Genomic DNA, 15,263 nt, shown 5'->3' with positions numbered 1-15,263 from the left:
GAATGTTCCAGCTTTAATGAGGAGAAACAGCAAGATAAATAAAGCCCTGTCCTTTGGTCAAGGCTCAACAGAGAGATGACTCCCTGCTCAAACCCAGCTCTGACTCAGGGCACCAGGCACAGCTTCCAGCACTTTCTCTGCTTCTCCCAGGCCCTGTGACTGAAGAACCACCCCAGCACTTGGAGCCCAGGGCAGGACACAGCAGGTTTTTCTGTGGTGTGATTGTCCTGTGGGTGATTGTCCATTCAGCAACTAGATGAAGGAAGCAAAATGTGCCCACCCTAGAGATTATCACCAGAAATGTGGTGACACTGGGATTTTAGGTAGCCTTAGTAAGATTAGTAAACTCTTTTGAATGCCACCTAGTTAGAAGATGAATTTTTCCCTATGTTTGACTCCTGAAAGCACTGAACCACACTGTAATTCAGTTTGATACTCTGCCTGTACAAAGTCAAGAGAAAGTCAAGTCTGAGGACAAAACCTGCTCTTCATTAGGCCAAAAAGCAGAAGTTCTGCCTTGTGTTCCTGGCAGGCTCATGGGCACTGAAAGCCAAATCATGCTGACATCTTTCAGATGTTTGAAAAGCTAAATAGGGTGTACCAAGATGCTGAGTATGTGGCATATGAAATCAAATAAAAAATGAGTGTGCATGATTCCTAATGAACCAGGATATATTATCACAGAGCTTTACCTTTGTCAGGACTGCAGGAACATTCCATAAAGTCATTTCTTCCAAAGCTGGTATCTATGAATAAACAACCATGTACTTAATTAGAAAATAAATCTATGGAAATATAATAAAGCCTTTATGAACCCTAAAAAGCAAAATGTGTGTGTATAGAATATATATGCCTCTATATATATAGCTGAAATTTTTCAGAATTTTATGGTCCCTACAAAGGAAGCAAAGAATAAACAATTGGTATAATATTAACAACCTCAGCTTTCAGCTCGGAACATTAATAACTTATTTGAAATCACTCAGCCTCCTCTATATGAGCCACCCTGTAGTGCTTCAGCTGATTCTGATTCTCTTTGTGCAGAAACCTTTTAGCTAATCATTTTCATCTCTGTGTGTCAATAAATCTTGCCTCTCTAGGGCAATGACTTTTACTCAGCAAATGTTAAGCAGAAATAAAACCGCCCAGACCAGTCTAAGCATGAGAATTTCAATAAGAATTTAGCAATATATTGATCCACTTCTTCCCCTTCTGACTTTTCATTACTATGTCACTTTCAGCTCCTGAATTCAATAGGATAAAAAGCTCAAATATCATGTCACTTCTGGACTTTAGCCAACCCTACTAAAATTATTTTAAATGGCTTCTTCACCAACAGTAAACTCAAAAAATGGTCAATAATCTCTTTTTGAAGGGAATAGTTGACAGGCACAGACTACAAGAGAGTGACTTCATCTAGAAACAGTGTAAAAGGTACAAATTAGAAAATAAAAAATTAAGACATACAATAGTAGGAAAACAATGAATGCAATGAAAAGTCATGTTTCTGTGCATTTCTATATGTAACATATTATTATATGCCCTATATTTCCTCTTTCTTGGAATCCAATTGACTAAGTACCTACATTTTGCATTGTTTCTTAAACTAAAATTTAGTTAAAGTAACTCCTGTGTTATTATTTATTAGGATCTACCACCTAAAATCCACTTGGCTGTGTCAAACCACATTTCCTGTACACCAGATGAACACATACTATTTCCTTTCCCTTAGTATTTTATCAATGAGAACCAAAAGATAATAAATAGTCACCAAAAAAAAAAAAAAAAAAAAAAAATAAATTGAAAGTCATTGCCTTAGGAACAAAAATTTCATAGAAGTCAGTGCACCTACTTTCTCTTTTTTTCTTTTTTTCTATTTCCCAGTGTTAAAATAAGTCACACTATCCAATTATACAGGATCATTTTAAAAAATAATTATTTTATAAAAAGAAAATATAAAATCATTTTGATCTAGGTAAGCTTGTGAAGTTTGGGCCTCAAGACACATCCACAGCACTGAAGAGCTGCACCTGACAATGTAACAAATACCAGTTTTCAGCAGGTTTTGCAGAAAGATTTGCCCAGACTAATAACCTATAAATCCAGGCAAGATCTAACACAATCAGTGTGACTGACCATTATCTGTCAGAGATAGAGCCACAGAACAACTTCACAGAGATGGTGACCTCTGGGACAGGATCTCTTTCCTTTCAGTTATTAAGCAGACCCACCAGAGGGAGGTCATGGTCTAAAATTTACAACTCAACATGCTTTTCCTGAAAACATTGAAAAAATGGCTATGAAAATAAAGGAATTTGGCCATTAAATGGAGTAGGAAATGTAGGAAAATATAAATAATCCAAAGCAAAAGGTAAAATTGGTAAGATTGTTACTAAACTTCAGAAGTAAAACTTACAGTGTTCATAGTGTCCTGTATGTTTTGTGACAACAGTATCACTCTGTTTTCCAAAGGACAGAGGACACATAGTTACATACCTGAAGTTTCCCAGAATACACCAGAATGAAGTTCTACACAGCAAAGCAGCCATGGGAAAAACTATGTTGGACTATCACAGACCATTTTTGTCAGCAATGTGTCAGTTTAAACAAAGCTGCATTGAGAATTGTTTTGGAAAGTGCATTGATTTATATCCGGAGATGAAAACAAAATGTGGAATTCAGAACATCCCACAAAGTGAAAACTACAAGTTTGTATCAGCTCCATGCTAAAAAATGGATTAAAAAATGGATAAAAAATGCCAGCTGAGCGCTGACTGAAACCTGCTCACATCGTGATAAACACAGGCTTCAGTGACACAAAGTAATCAGGGTTTGTGACACAAAGTAATCAGGGTTTGTGTGCTGCAGCCAACCAAAAGGTTTGCGACCCAATTTCATAATGCTAAATTATCTCATCCTCTCCAAGCATCACTTTCAGCATCCAAGTGTTGATCCCATTTGTCCTCACTCATAACATTCCCACAGAATGCATAGCAATGGCAGCATTACATAAATGTTCAGAAAGGTTCCCTGGAGCATTTACTTTTTCAGCACATCACAGAAATCTGTGTATTAGTTCATTGATCTTGGCAGGTGTCTTGTCCAGAAAACACCAGGAATGGTTTTTACTTATTCAAGGCAGAAATTAGAAAACAGGCTTAGAGTTGCTTTGCTTGTGTTTAAATATCAACACAACCATATTTTCCAACTTCTCTGACATGAGATTTCAACTTCGCTTTTCATAACAATGGAAATGTCAGGAAGAAACAAACAGATAGTGATATCCCAATAATCTTTAATAATACAGGTGATATGGTGCCAATTAAATTACAAGAGAAGTACAAGAGAATGTTTAATGTGGCCCTCTCAAATAAAACTCACCTCAGGCTTCTGAGCACCTGAAGTATTTTTCAAGATCACAATGCAAATTCATTAACTTAACCATAATAAAAGTCCAAATAATCTGAAGTTTGTTATGGAAGCAATCTGTGAAAGACTCTGCATCATTCTCACATCACAAAGGGAAATTATGTAATTAGTCATGACAATGGACTTCTTAAAAATGCAAATTTAGCTGCCGTGGCAGTGCACTTTATTAGCTGCATGAGCTACAAAGTCTGCTTGTTCATGTACTGTATGTGTCCCTTCTGAGACTGGGAAAAAGAACAATCTAATTAGAAATAATCCTGCCAAGAACAAATATCAAAGAAGAAAATCTAGAAGAAAAAAATTATTTTTTTCCCTACTTGCCAGAAGAGTCCATGATGTGGGTTGTGGTCTTCTCAAGCAAAGATGCATTAGGCCTTTTCCCAACTACTTGGTTATTGCATCTTTTAAAAATATTGTGATATTTTCTAAACATAATGGACTTGCACAAAACCTGCTGATTCTTATAAACCCAAACAAGACAGAGTGTCAATGCACAGAATTTATTTAACACTAAGTAAACTGAGCTGCAGAGAAGAAACAATCTTTGCTTTATGCAATGTTGTTGTCTGAACTCTAACTCTTGTAATGGGAAATAAAATGCTTTTTATGAGGTTCTAGTCCCTCTAGTTATTTGGTAATAATGACTTAACAGCAAAGTTTGAAAGTAAACCCAATTTTTAAGCAAGTCAGAATCCTGGGTCTTTGGAGATTATCACTGGAGATCAAAGTCAGCAACAAATATCCAGAACTGAGCAGAGAATGTCAGAGTTGTTTTCTTAGTTCACAGAAGCTTCTGAGTTTTATATGGTCTCCCTGCTAATTAAGATTCAATATAACAGTTAGATGTGATCTTTGGTGTCTTCTACACCTGAATAATATTTTCTGACATTTAAGTCAAGCTAAATCTGAGTGTTTTAGTGACAGTAATGAACTGTATACTCAGAACTATATTAAAAAAAGGTTTCCCAGGTTGGGTTTCTTAAGTTTCATTTGCAAATGTGGAGGTAGCAGCACACTGAGGTCTTTTTAAGCTAATCCCATGAGTTCTTACAATATTTCAAGATTAAGATAAAAATTGAGTGTATCGCTGTAAAGAAAAATGTAAAACCTTGTGAAATTTGATTTTTATTTCCTATTGTACAATGCAATGGTTCTACAAGTGGTACCAAAAAAAAATTGTCTTTTTTAAGACTGAAAGGTCTTGGTATTTGAGACAGAAATTCAGTCCAGCAGAAATTGCTATTTATATCAAGGCATAGCTCTTATTTCATAATATTTTCTATTATCACCATAATTCAAAAAATCAGGTTCTTTCTTTTATGCTTTACAATTCAATGCAGTTGTAAGAAACAACTTAGAGTAAAAGGTGTGTGGAAGTTTCTCAGATTCTGAAAAGGAGACCAATGTTTTTAAACTCTTATTTTAGACTGATACCATAAAACAATAGAAAAAGTCATAGGTAGGGGAATGTGAAAATTAAAAACAAGCCATATTAACTCTCACATCACAGTATAAGTTTTTCCAGCAAAAATACAAGCCATTAAATTTCAAACTCAGGAATAAAAACTTACTCAGCAAAACTGTAGGGCTCCCTGCCAGCTCTTGAGTCATCACAGAGTGTTGGTGCCACATGTTTCTCACAGCAGCTGAATTTTCATCAGACTCTGCAGTATAGCAGGTAGGAAACTGTCACAGTCAAAGGAAAAAGTCAAGATGTGCAGACAGTGATATGGAAATCAGACTGGTCTAACCATCACCAGAACTGGTCACTAACAGGTCAAACCTGTAGAAGGAGAATAATCAAAAAAAATGGGAACATGGCATTTCCTGAGATGTCTAATTTTTTGCAAGGCTCAAATTCTGACTATTTTATTCCTAAACAAGATCACTCAAATAATAAAATTAGGCATATGCTAAAGAAAAGTAGATTGTTCAGTTCTACCTATAGAACAGATTTCTCAGATTGCAGCAGATACCGAAGATGCCATTGCCAAGATTACATGACTCACAAAGATTGGATTTTTGTATTGATGGTCTTCTAAAAAGAGAAAAAATATAACATGTAAATGTAACAAATTAATATTTGACATGGTTTTTTAAAAATGCATATTGGAACATTTTAAAAGTTTTTAAAACTTTTAAATGAAGAAGGCCCCTAACCTGAGGAAATTTCTCAAAGCAAATTCTTACCAGCTTCCTGTGGCTTCTGTCCTGTTCATGAGTATAAATTACAGCTACTTTACAGAGATTTGGATCTCATGTCAATTATTCACAGCAGAGATTGAAATTTTGATTAGTAAATCTAAAATCACTTGGGTTGTTTTCTTTCTCAACAAGGAGGGATCATATCTTTAATTAATGCCAGTGAAGTTCCTATTCATAAAACAATATAAATTTTGGTTAAGGCAGCAATGTGATCATGACACCATCACCTCTGGCCACTTAGGTAACATAAAGGAAGAAGAGAAATCCAAAAGGCAGAATTGAGGATTAAGGCCCAAAGTTCAGATCTAGGCACTACCTCCAAACTATTGCAAAACTGCTTTTAATAAATTTCAAAGATACTTCAGGCACAAAGCAAATATTTCCCTTTGGACTCTGTGCTCAGTGCTTCTCAGAGCTGCTCTAAGAGTAAAGCTTTACATAATGAGTTGTCATGCTTTAACCCCAGCTGGCAACACAGCACAGTGGAGCTGCTCACTCACTTCCCCACCAGTGGGAAATCAAACAACTGACTGTTCTGATTTTGATCTAAAATTGAATTTAAAAAGAAGTTTAGCTAATTAGGAATCTCTACAGAATGTCACAGTCAAATGAAAAGAGATCTGTATCAGAAATTATTTTGAAAAAGTTAACTTGCACCTAGATCCATAGTGGCTTTTTTTTTTTTTGTATCTGCATTAACCAGAGGCTAGCCTGAACACAAGCTGGATTTATGATAAAATACTGGCCATGACTATATCAGGAATCAAACTGATATTTTCTTTAATTGGGTTTTATAAAATATGAGCACAAGAGTAAGACATCATAAAGCAGTCATAGAAGGGGGAAAATAGAACTTTTCTCTTTTATCCTACAGTCTTAAAATAGTTCAAAATCTTCTCTCACATTCTGTTTATTCAGGACAAAATTTTGCACTTTCCTTCCCTCCATCTTTCTTATTCTGGGATCCATCATATCTACATAATTTCTTGAGCAGTTATAGATTTTGCAGTTCAGTCTCTACAAATAACAAATAGCAGAAATACTTTACTTTCAAAGACATATAATAAGCTGAAGTTAGAAGCCTGTGGCAAATTTAGTTGGTTTTGGTTAATGAAAATTTATAGCTTTCACTGTGAAACATTTTCTCTATAACCAGACATAAAAGTAGCTTTAACTGGAAGCACTCCAATTCAACAGCAGCACTTTACAATAATTTTTTTAAAGAGTGGCTTTAAATATATATCTACTTACCCAAACCACATTAGCTGTGGTTGTGCCAGGCATGATACATGGATTTAGTAATACAATGAGAAGTCCCTGCTCCAAACAGCCTGCAGCCTACATAGAGAAAATTAAGGAAGATAGTGACCATTCTGTAGAAAGAACACTAAGGCAAAGTTTGGAATCATAAACAACGTGTCACAACATAAATAAACTACCCAAGACCTGGGAATAGAACAAATACCTAAGTTTCCCTGCAGTGTCTCAGCCATTAAGCTTCTTCTCATAAGTAAAAAGCAGCATCACTTAATAGTGAACTGTGAAGTTTTTTAATCAATCAGCTCCTCCACTTACATGTAAACATAAAATTTTCTCCAAAAATCAAAACCAACTATTTTTCTGACACCATGCAACTCCTCAATGACTTTTCAATTTGCAACTAAAATACAACACATGGGACTGCCTTTAAATCCCATTTACTTCTTCCACAGCATCTCCATATTTTATCCTTTACCTGAAAGTGGTGGTGTATTTTTAAGAAACAAAACACCAATAGTACCACTGAGGTCCTGGGAGGGGATGCCTGACTGGCAAGGACCATCATAATTGGGACTTTTGGAGATGCACCTGAAAAGTCAGCCTGTTGTGAGAGTTCCAAGGCAGCAGTGGTTACCCACCAATATAATACAGGGAAAGAAAAGATTTTTTCCTTCTGTGTTTACAGAGTGCATATGGCAACCCTGGCACAGGTAAAAACCAAAGCAGGGCCTCAGGATTATGTGACAGTGCCTTGGGTGGCCTCACCCCCAACCATCACAAAGCATTGACTCAGGGGAATCAATACCAACATTTCCTGGCAGTGCTGGATACTGCACTGGGAGCTTATGAATTCTGACAAGCTCACAGCCTGAAGTGATAATTGGCAGAGAATGATGGGATTTTTTATTTCTCTTATTGTACAAAAAAATCAAAATACTTGGTTTATGCTTATTAGAAAAACAACAAAACTCTTCAACTTAAGCCTTTATACTACATTTGGGCTTCACATTTTTCCTTCCTCACTTCAGTCCATAGAGCCATTTTCAGATGAGGGTTTGGGAGATTTTTTACTTTTTAAAAGATGTCCTGAAAATTTTGCTACAGTTACTAATACTAACACTATTTCTATTTCTAATACTAATAGTTACTAATACTAAAACAATTTCCAACAGCAGTCAAGGCAATGTGTAAAATCTTCTGAAATTATTAGACCAAAGAGAAAAGGAAAGATGGCAAGACACTGTATCTTCACAGTGGGATGCCAATTACCACTCTCTGTTAACAAAACACAGCCATCTACCAGAGGTGTCTTTGCCTCCCCACTTGCACAAAGTGGCAATTCAATTAGAGGTCTCTTTTTTTCACACTGCTAGAAATTTTTTAAAAGTTCCACCTAAAAAGATTAATGATCTCCACTTTACTTCATTGAGGCCATCATTACCACCTAAGTTATTATAAATTATGGCTCTTTCACAATTCTGTAACTTTCATCTTTGATGTTCACCCTTAGGAAGGAGGTCTGCTGAAGAAAAAGGAATTCTCTTGATTTTGTGAGATAGTTTAAAGAGATTTGTATTATATCAGGCGACATGTCAACAGAAATTTGCCATGGTATGCACTTCTATCAATGCCACCTGTAGCACACTAAGTGCATTTGGTATTATTAGACCCTTCTATTTTTCTTTTCCTAGCTGAAAATTCTGTCATGATTCCTGGGTTGCTCTGTTTCTCAGTATTTGAGGAAGGAAGATACATCTGCCTATATGACAATATCATCAGCATTTAAGGTGAATGTGTGAGTCAGGAACAGTATAAACAGAGGATCTATTCCGAAAGAATTTAAAGAATAATAATTTGGTGGTTTCTGGGGAGGTTCTGCTGTTGCACATACAAACCTTCAGCCTATAGGTATATCTTGTTTTCTCTATATCCTCTTTATCTAAAGATGGCTCCTTCAGATATAGCTCCTAATCACAAAGTCTCTGATCCATTGGATGCTTGAAGCTTTTGGGCTTTACCAAAACAATGATTCCTCCTTCTATTCCTGGTCCTTTTTTCCCCCAGTGCTGGTATGATGCCAGAAGTCCCTATGATTGAAAAAAGATGAAAAAAAAGGCTATTTAAGATAAAACACTCCAGTAGTAACTCTGTCATCTGTTTTGCTAATGTGGAGAACTCAGGGCAGACAGAACACTGGAGGCTGAACAGAACATCCATATAGGAAGTGATTCTCTCAATAACAATTTGGAAAATATAAGCATTTTCAGTGCATTAAATCAGCAGAACAATTACTCACTTTTGTTGTATTAGTTTTCTGCCAACTCAGTCCACTGAAATGGCTCAGATGGCCAAGGGAGCTGAGGAGGGGTTTGGCCAGAGGCAAGAGGTGACAAGAAGGCAGATGGCCTTGGGGTGCTACAGAGCCCCAGCCTGAATTTCCTGCTGCTTTCACTGGCTTTCACTGCTGCTTTCCACTGGCTTGTCAGGAGCTGGGCTGTGTAAGGAAATGGGAACACACAGCTGCAGGAAAAGGGGAACAGCAGCACTCCAGTGGCCCTTTAAACTAGTTTAAACCACTGGAGTGACTAGAGTGACCTGTGTTTTTCAGTTCTGTTTCCAAAGGTGACATGCTTACATATGATTAATTCCCTCAGATGGATCAGTGAAGATATTTCAAAGGATTTCTGGTCAGAGATCACTAAGCAATCTCGCTGTTAACATCTAACCTGCCAACTCAAGCTTCCACCAAGCATGGAAAGGCCTGATGAGGAATTAGACAAACCTGTAATGTGATAATGTGTCCTGATAACAGAGACGTGGTGAAGCTGAGCTGCACACCTGCATTAACCCAAAGCTCAGGTTTCCCTTTGATTCTGTCAATAATTAGGGTGCTTTTGTACATCTGTAAAACATATTTTCCCTTTTTCACCCTATAAAAATTCCTATTGAATCAAAGGGTCTGGGAGTTATCCCTTAGTATGGTATATCAAATTTAAGTTACAGCTCTCCAAGGAAAAACACCCTGAGGAAGGAAAGGAAAGAGGAGAGAGAAGATATCATTTCTATTTAAAACAAAGAAATATCTAGCTAAAGATTTATTGACTTCACTTTTGGTTTAAGCTCTCTAAATATCTTACTAATTAGTATGCAGTGTCACTCATAGAGAAATCAGAAAATGAGAAAATTAAATGCAGCAGTAAATCAGGACTTGCATTTCTCACACTACTTGTTGCAATTTTTCTAACTCTGTGTCCTGCACCTTACAGAGGGGACTCAGTCAGAAAACTTCAATTCTTTATGGAGAAACCTGAGCCAGTTGGTGCCACACTGCGCCCTCAAGTGCACGAGTGCAGCATCACCAGAACCGCATGCGAGCACCTAAATGTTCTTTAGTTTATGGATAATGGATTAAATGTTTATGAACTTCCAAAATTTGCATTTGAAACAGATGATTAAAATAACTAACAGTGGTTTTGTAAAGCATAAAGGTATTTTCCTAAACTTGTCTAGGGAGTATATAATATATTTCATTGATTGATATAATAACTAACATTTTCTTCTGCAATTTGCATAATTTCTGTTACACTAATAGAACGATACGAGCCCATTTCTTCAGCTAATTAAGTCACATATAAGTATTCTCATGTGTGTAAGTTGAAAACTGCTTTAAGTAGCGAAAACGTTTCGCAGCACATTTCAAAAATACTGCATTCATAACTTACTAGGATTTAACCTGTAATCACATTTATAATTCCTTTGACCCTATGCCCCTCAGTCAAGTCAATTTACGGCACTTTTTTATGAAACATTCAAAATTGTACTTGATACAAAACTGTCTGCATGAAATGGAGAGGGTGAGGGTGGGAAAGGGGAAGGGGAAGGGGAGGAAAGGAAAGGAAAGGAAAGGAAAGGAAAGGAAAGGAAAGGAAAGGAAAGGAAAGGAAAGGAAAGGAAAGGAAAGGAAAGGAAAGGAAAGGAAAGGAAAGGAAAGGAAAGGAAAAGGATGAAAAATGTAACCCAAACCACACAGGTCCTGAGGTCTAGAAATTAAGTTATTCAAAGAGATGTGCTCTGATGTCTGTCAGTAGACCTGACCAAATGATACCATTTATCCAAATCTTCCTACTCATAAAGTCCTTGGAACATTATGTAACAACATGTAACAAAAGGATCAATTGTAAAATACTAATAACTTCATAATTCCACCCAAAACTCCAGAAGTGGTAAATGACCCAGATTGATGCACAGGTAGGACTCCATGGTTCCATTTGAGAGCATTCCTGGACACTCATCCAGCAGTCCCAAATTTAAGCTCCTGTAAAAGGAGCTCCTCCTTTCCCCCCGAGGTCTCTGTCAGCACAGCCACTGTCACAGAGCAGCTTCAGGGCTCGCTCAGACGAGAATATCAGCTTGGTTCTTTTCTTTTTCTTGGGAGCTCTCCGGTATTTTCCGGGATGTGGTGTTTGCTGGGCGCTAGGGGCTGCTCTTGAATAAAGTGGTGCCATAGTGTCACCTGCTGGGAAGTTCTGCCTCTGCCTCTTTTTACAGGGCCAACAAATGTTAAATAACTAAACGAAAATCGGTGTGTTTGTTTTTTACCTTCTTTCTGATACTTCACATTCTAGTCCACTATACTCCTATTGAAAGATTTCTTTTTCTTTTTTTTTTCTAAAAATCAGGCAATAGTTCAGAGTAGAACAATAAATGTCCTGGACTTTTCTTCAGACTGTCATTCAATATATATCTAGTGGGTGTTTGGTCTTAACAGTCTGATTTAAACTTATACTGAGTGAGCTGCTGTTCTTTTGATTCCATGCCAACAGTTTCTCTTCCATATTTTACTGTCTTTTCCTTTATTTAGTACAATGTCACACACTTCCAGCTATAAATATTTCCATGTCCCCTTAGGGCCCCTAATGATTTTAGAAAGAAGTTTAAAACAGCTGATTCTGTTATTACAATGAGTTTCTGCAAGGATGGCACTAGCTGGTGCAGTGGGGTCGGGGAGCATAAAGTTGTGGCTTTGAAATTTAAAAAAAAAATTTCACTCAGTACAGGTGAAATGACACAACTGGAATTTTGGTTTTCATTAAATGACTTTTTGATTAGAAGTGATAGGAAAGTATCTTAACTACTTAGCTGCATTAGAGGTAGAACAACAGCTAAAACTTCTCTAATTACTTAATCACTGTTGTAAGGGAGGAATTTTATTCATGGACATGGAAATTGTTGAGGGTTTGGGGATTCTTTTGATGATGTCCCAAAGGAAACGTTATCATTTCCTAATACCATTTTTCCTCAAGTGTCACTCACTCACCGCAGTAGCCAGAGGGAAGAATGTTTCAGTGGTCTGAGGAATGGGGAGGGGGAGAAGAGTACAAGGAACATTTTACTGCTCTTTGATGCTGCCTCAGTCACTGGGAGGTGACTCTGGATGGCTGCACTGTGTCCATGCATGGCTTCTTGTCCTGCATTTGTACTGTAAAACTATGATTTGTATCTGGAAAACTTCTATAATGTGCTGTCAAACACATAACACACCATTTGGGGGGGTTATGTTATTCCCAACTACAGCTACACTTGGTATTTATTCCCACCAGCGTTTTAAAGGTCAAAAACTCAACTGGATCATTTGCAATATAATCCCTTTTGCTGACTGAAAAAGTTATAGGAATGCAAAGTATAAATAACAGCTAATCACAAAAGTTTACCCTTTAGCACACGGTGGCATTTTGCTGTTTTAAAATATTTATAGTGTGAGATTAACTTGAAATGTTAAATGGCAAAAAAAAAGTTCCTTAAAACATTACCTCCCAAAACAACAATAAATCTGACATAAATAGGAATTAGCCAAAGAAACTGTCTTGCTAAGTATCAGTGAATAAAAATTTAGCTTCTCTTATTCTAAAATTAATTATCTTCCATTCTGCTAGTGAGACATTTATATTAAATGTACAATTTCCTGATTAAAATAGGAATTCTTCCAGAATAATCTTTTTCTATACTTTGAATTCATTATTTTTTAAGTATTTCAAAAGTTACTTTTTATTCTTTCACATAAGAAGACAAAGAAGAGGGGGTCAGTAAAACCAAACAAGGTTGTGCAAGATTTGCATGAAAAAAGAATAAAACTCTACTTATCTCAGCTTCATAATGGTATTTTTTCTTTAGAAACACTTTGATTTCTGCAGTTAGGAAAAACAAAATGTTGTAAGCAGGTCACTTAGTCCCCTAACTTTTCAATGAGCCCTAACTATTTCAAGTACTTTTGTGATTACACAGAACTGACATTTATGGCAGAAAAAAACTAGCTACAAAATGGGTTTTCAAAAGAAAATATTGTTCATCTTCACATGAGTGGCAAGAGCTGGATCAGTGGTCTGCAAAAACAAGAGAGTGGTGAAATACCGTCATCTGCAGGAGACCAAAACAAGCCCGATCTCCAAGCTAAAAGTAATCAAAGTTATTCATGCACAATGCCCCTCCCTGATAAATCAGTGAACTGAAACCAAAGTTACATCACTTTTGGTTTTGAGTTTTTTCATTTTTTATTTAATGTGCTTAAAGCCGTATTCTGTTATTAACTTCACCCTCCTTGGCTGCCTCAAATGACCCCTTAGGAAATTGTACTTTGTAAACAAAACAAATCTCTTTGACTTAGGGCTCCCTTACAATGCCACAAGACTTCTTGCTTGCTTTAAAATAAAAAGTGTGAGGACAGAGGGCATTTAAAGCAATCAGTGGCTGATTAAGTAATTTTGACCAAATAGTAGTAAGTGAAGCACAATTAAATCATGTGTAGCATAAGTTTGAGCACATTTATTATGCACAGTATGAATTTTCCTCATCAGACACTTGAAATAAAATTATCAAATGTTTCTTTAATAGCAACATAAGAAAAGATGATCACAACTATGTGGTAGCTTCACTTCATATTTGTACAAAATAGCTCATTGTGACGCTGTAAAGAAGTGTCTGAGGCATCCTCATCTTAAGGGAGCAACATAATTAGGTAAAGAGGAGCCTTGGTTAACTGTTATGTTCCCAGTAACAAAACTTGTATGCCCTATTCTTCAGCTGCACTGGGGAAAAATATTATTTTAATGCTTAGAATTCTGCTTCTATTCAAGACCACCTTTTCCACCCTGACTCTAATATTGGGTAGTTAATGAAAGGCAGAAAATCACTATCAAGTCTCACTCCTGTCAAGAGGTATATTCATACATTCAACTGCAAGACAGCAACATACAGAGCTGAGCTATTTCCTTCCGAACAGCCAATACTGTAGGAGTCCACAAGATGGAGCAGAACTTAACTCTAGCAGCCTTTAGCAAAAGTAGCTTAAAGCCTATACTTAGCTCATCTGAATCATGGGTGAATAAGAGGCTGCTGATCTTTGAATCCTCAATAAAAATACAAGAGCTTCCGTGTGCTTTGTGTAACACAAGTTGTTAAATTTTCAGTGTCGAAGAAGCCAAGAAGACAGAATCAATCATAAAGTAGCTTATATTAGGAAAAAAAAAATATGTACATATAGCTCTGAAGATTTATATTGCTGCAAGACTAAATTGACCTTCAACTCTCCTATTCTAGCCTCCTCCTATTTCTTAAAAAAAAAAAAACAAAATAAACACCCCCCCCCCCCAAAAAAAAAAACACCCAAAAGACTTTCCTCTATGTAGCATAAAAAGCTCATATGCAGCATCCACTATCTCGTGACTAAACGAGTGACATATCTCAAGCACACACAGCTGCTGCATGGAAAAACAGTTAACAAACCATACATCATCAGGCTACATCAATATTTGAGGCACACAGCAAGGTTCAAATTTTCATAGTGGGGTAATTTCAGTTCCCCTTCGTGATACATCTTTCTACCCAACCCAGCCCATACACATTAACGAAGTGGCTTTACTGAGTAGTTGTTTTCCTGTCAGTGACGAGGACAATTCCTTTTCACAGCAGTGCACCTGTCATACCAATCCTCCAAATCACAGCGACTTGATTCACAGGCAGAGTAATAGAGATCTCGTTAAGCTGTCACAACTGAACTGTGCAAATCTGAGACGTCAAAACACATTAATTTTTTTATTGAAAACTATGTCTGGGGACACAGATAGCAGTAAAAACCTATACTTTTTGTTCCTTTCCTAACTTGTGCAAAGGTGAACTCTTTCCTCATCTTCCACGCCCTTTAACTCTGAATACCAAGCGAAGTGTTCTGTCCTGGCCAGGCCTGTGTTACAGCCCTGCCTCTGTGTGCAGGTGCTTCACGGTGCCTGCGGGACGTGCCCTGGTTCCCGGGGTCTGCCCCGGTTCCCGGGACGTGCCCTGGTTCCCGGGACGTGCACTGGTCCCGGGGTCTACCC

Source organism: Melozone crissalis, unplaced genomic scaffold, assembly GCF_028551555.1.
Source record: "Melozone crissalis strain CALT ecotype California unplaced genomic scaffold, PUWL_Pcris_2 ptg000061l_1, whole genome shotgun sequence".
NCBI lineage: Eukaryota > Metazoa > Chordata > Aves > Passeriformes > Passerellidae > Melozone > Melozone crissalis.
Note: the sequence above shows the minus strand (reverse complement) of the source record.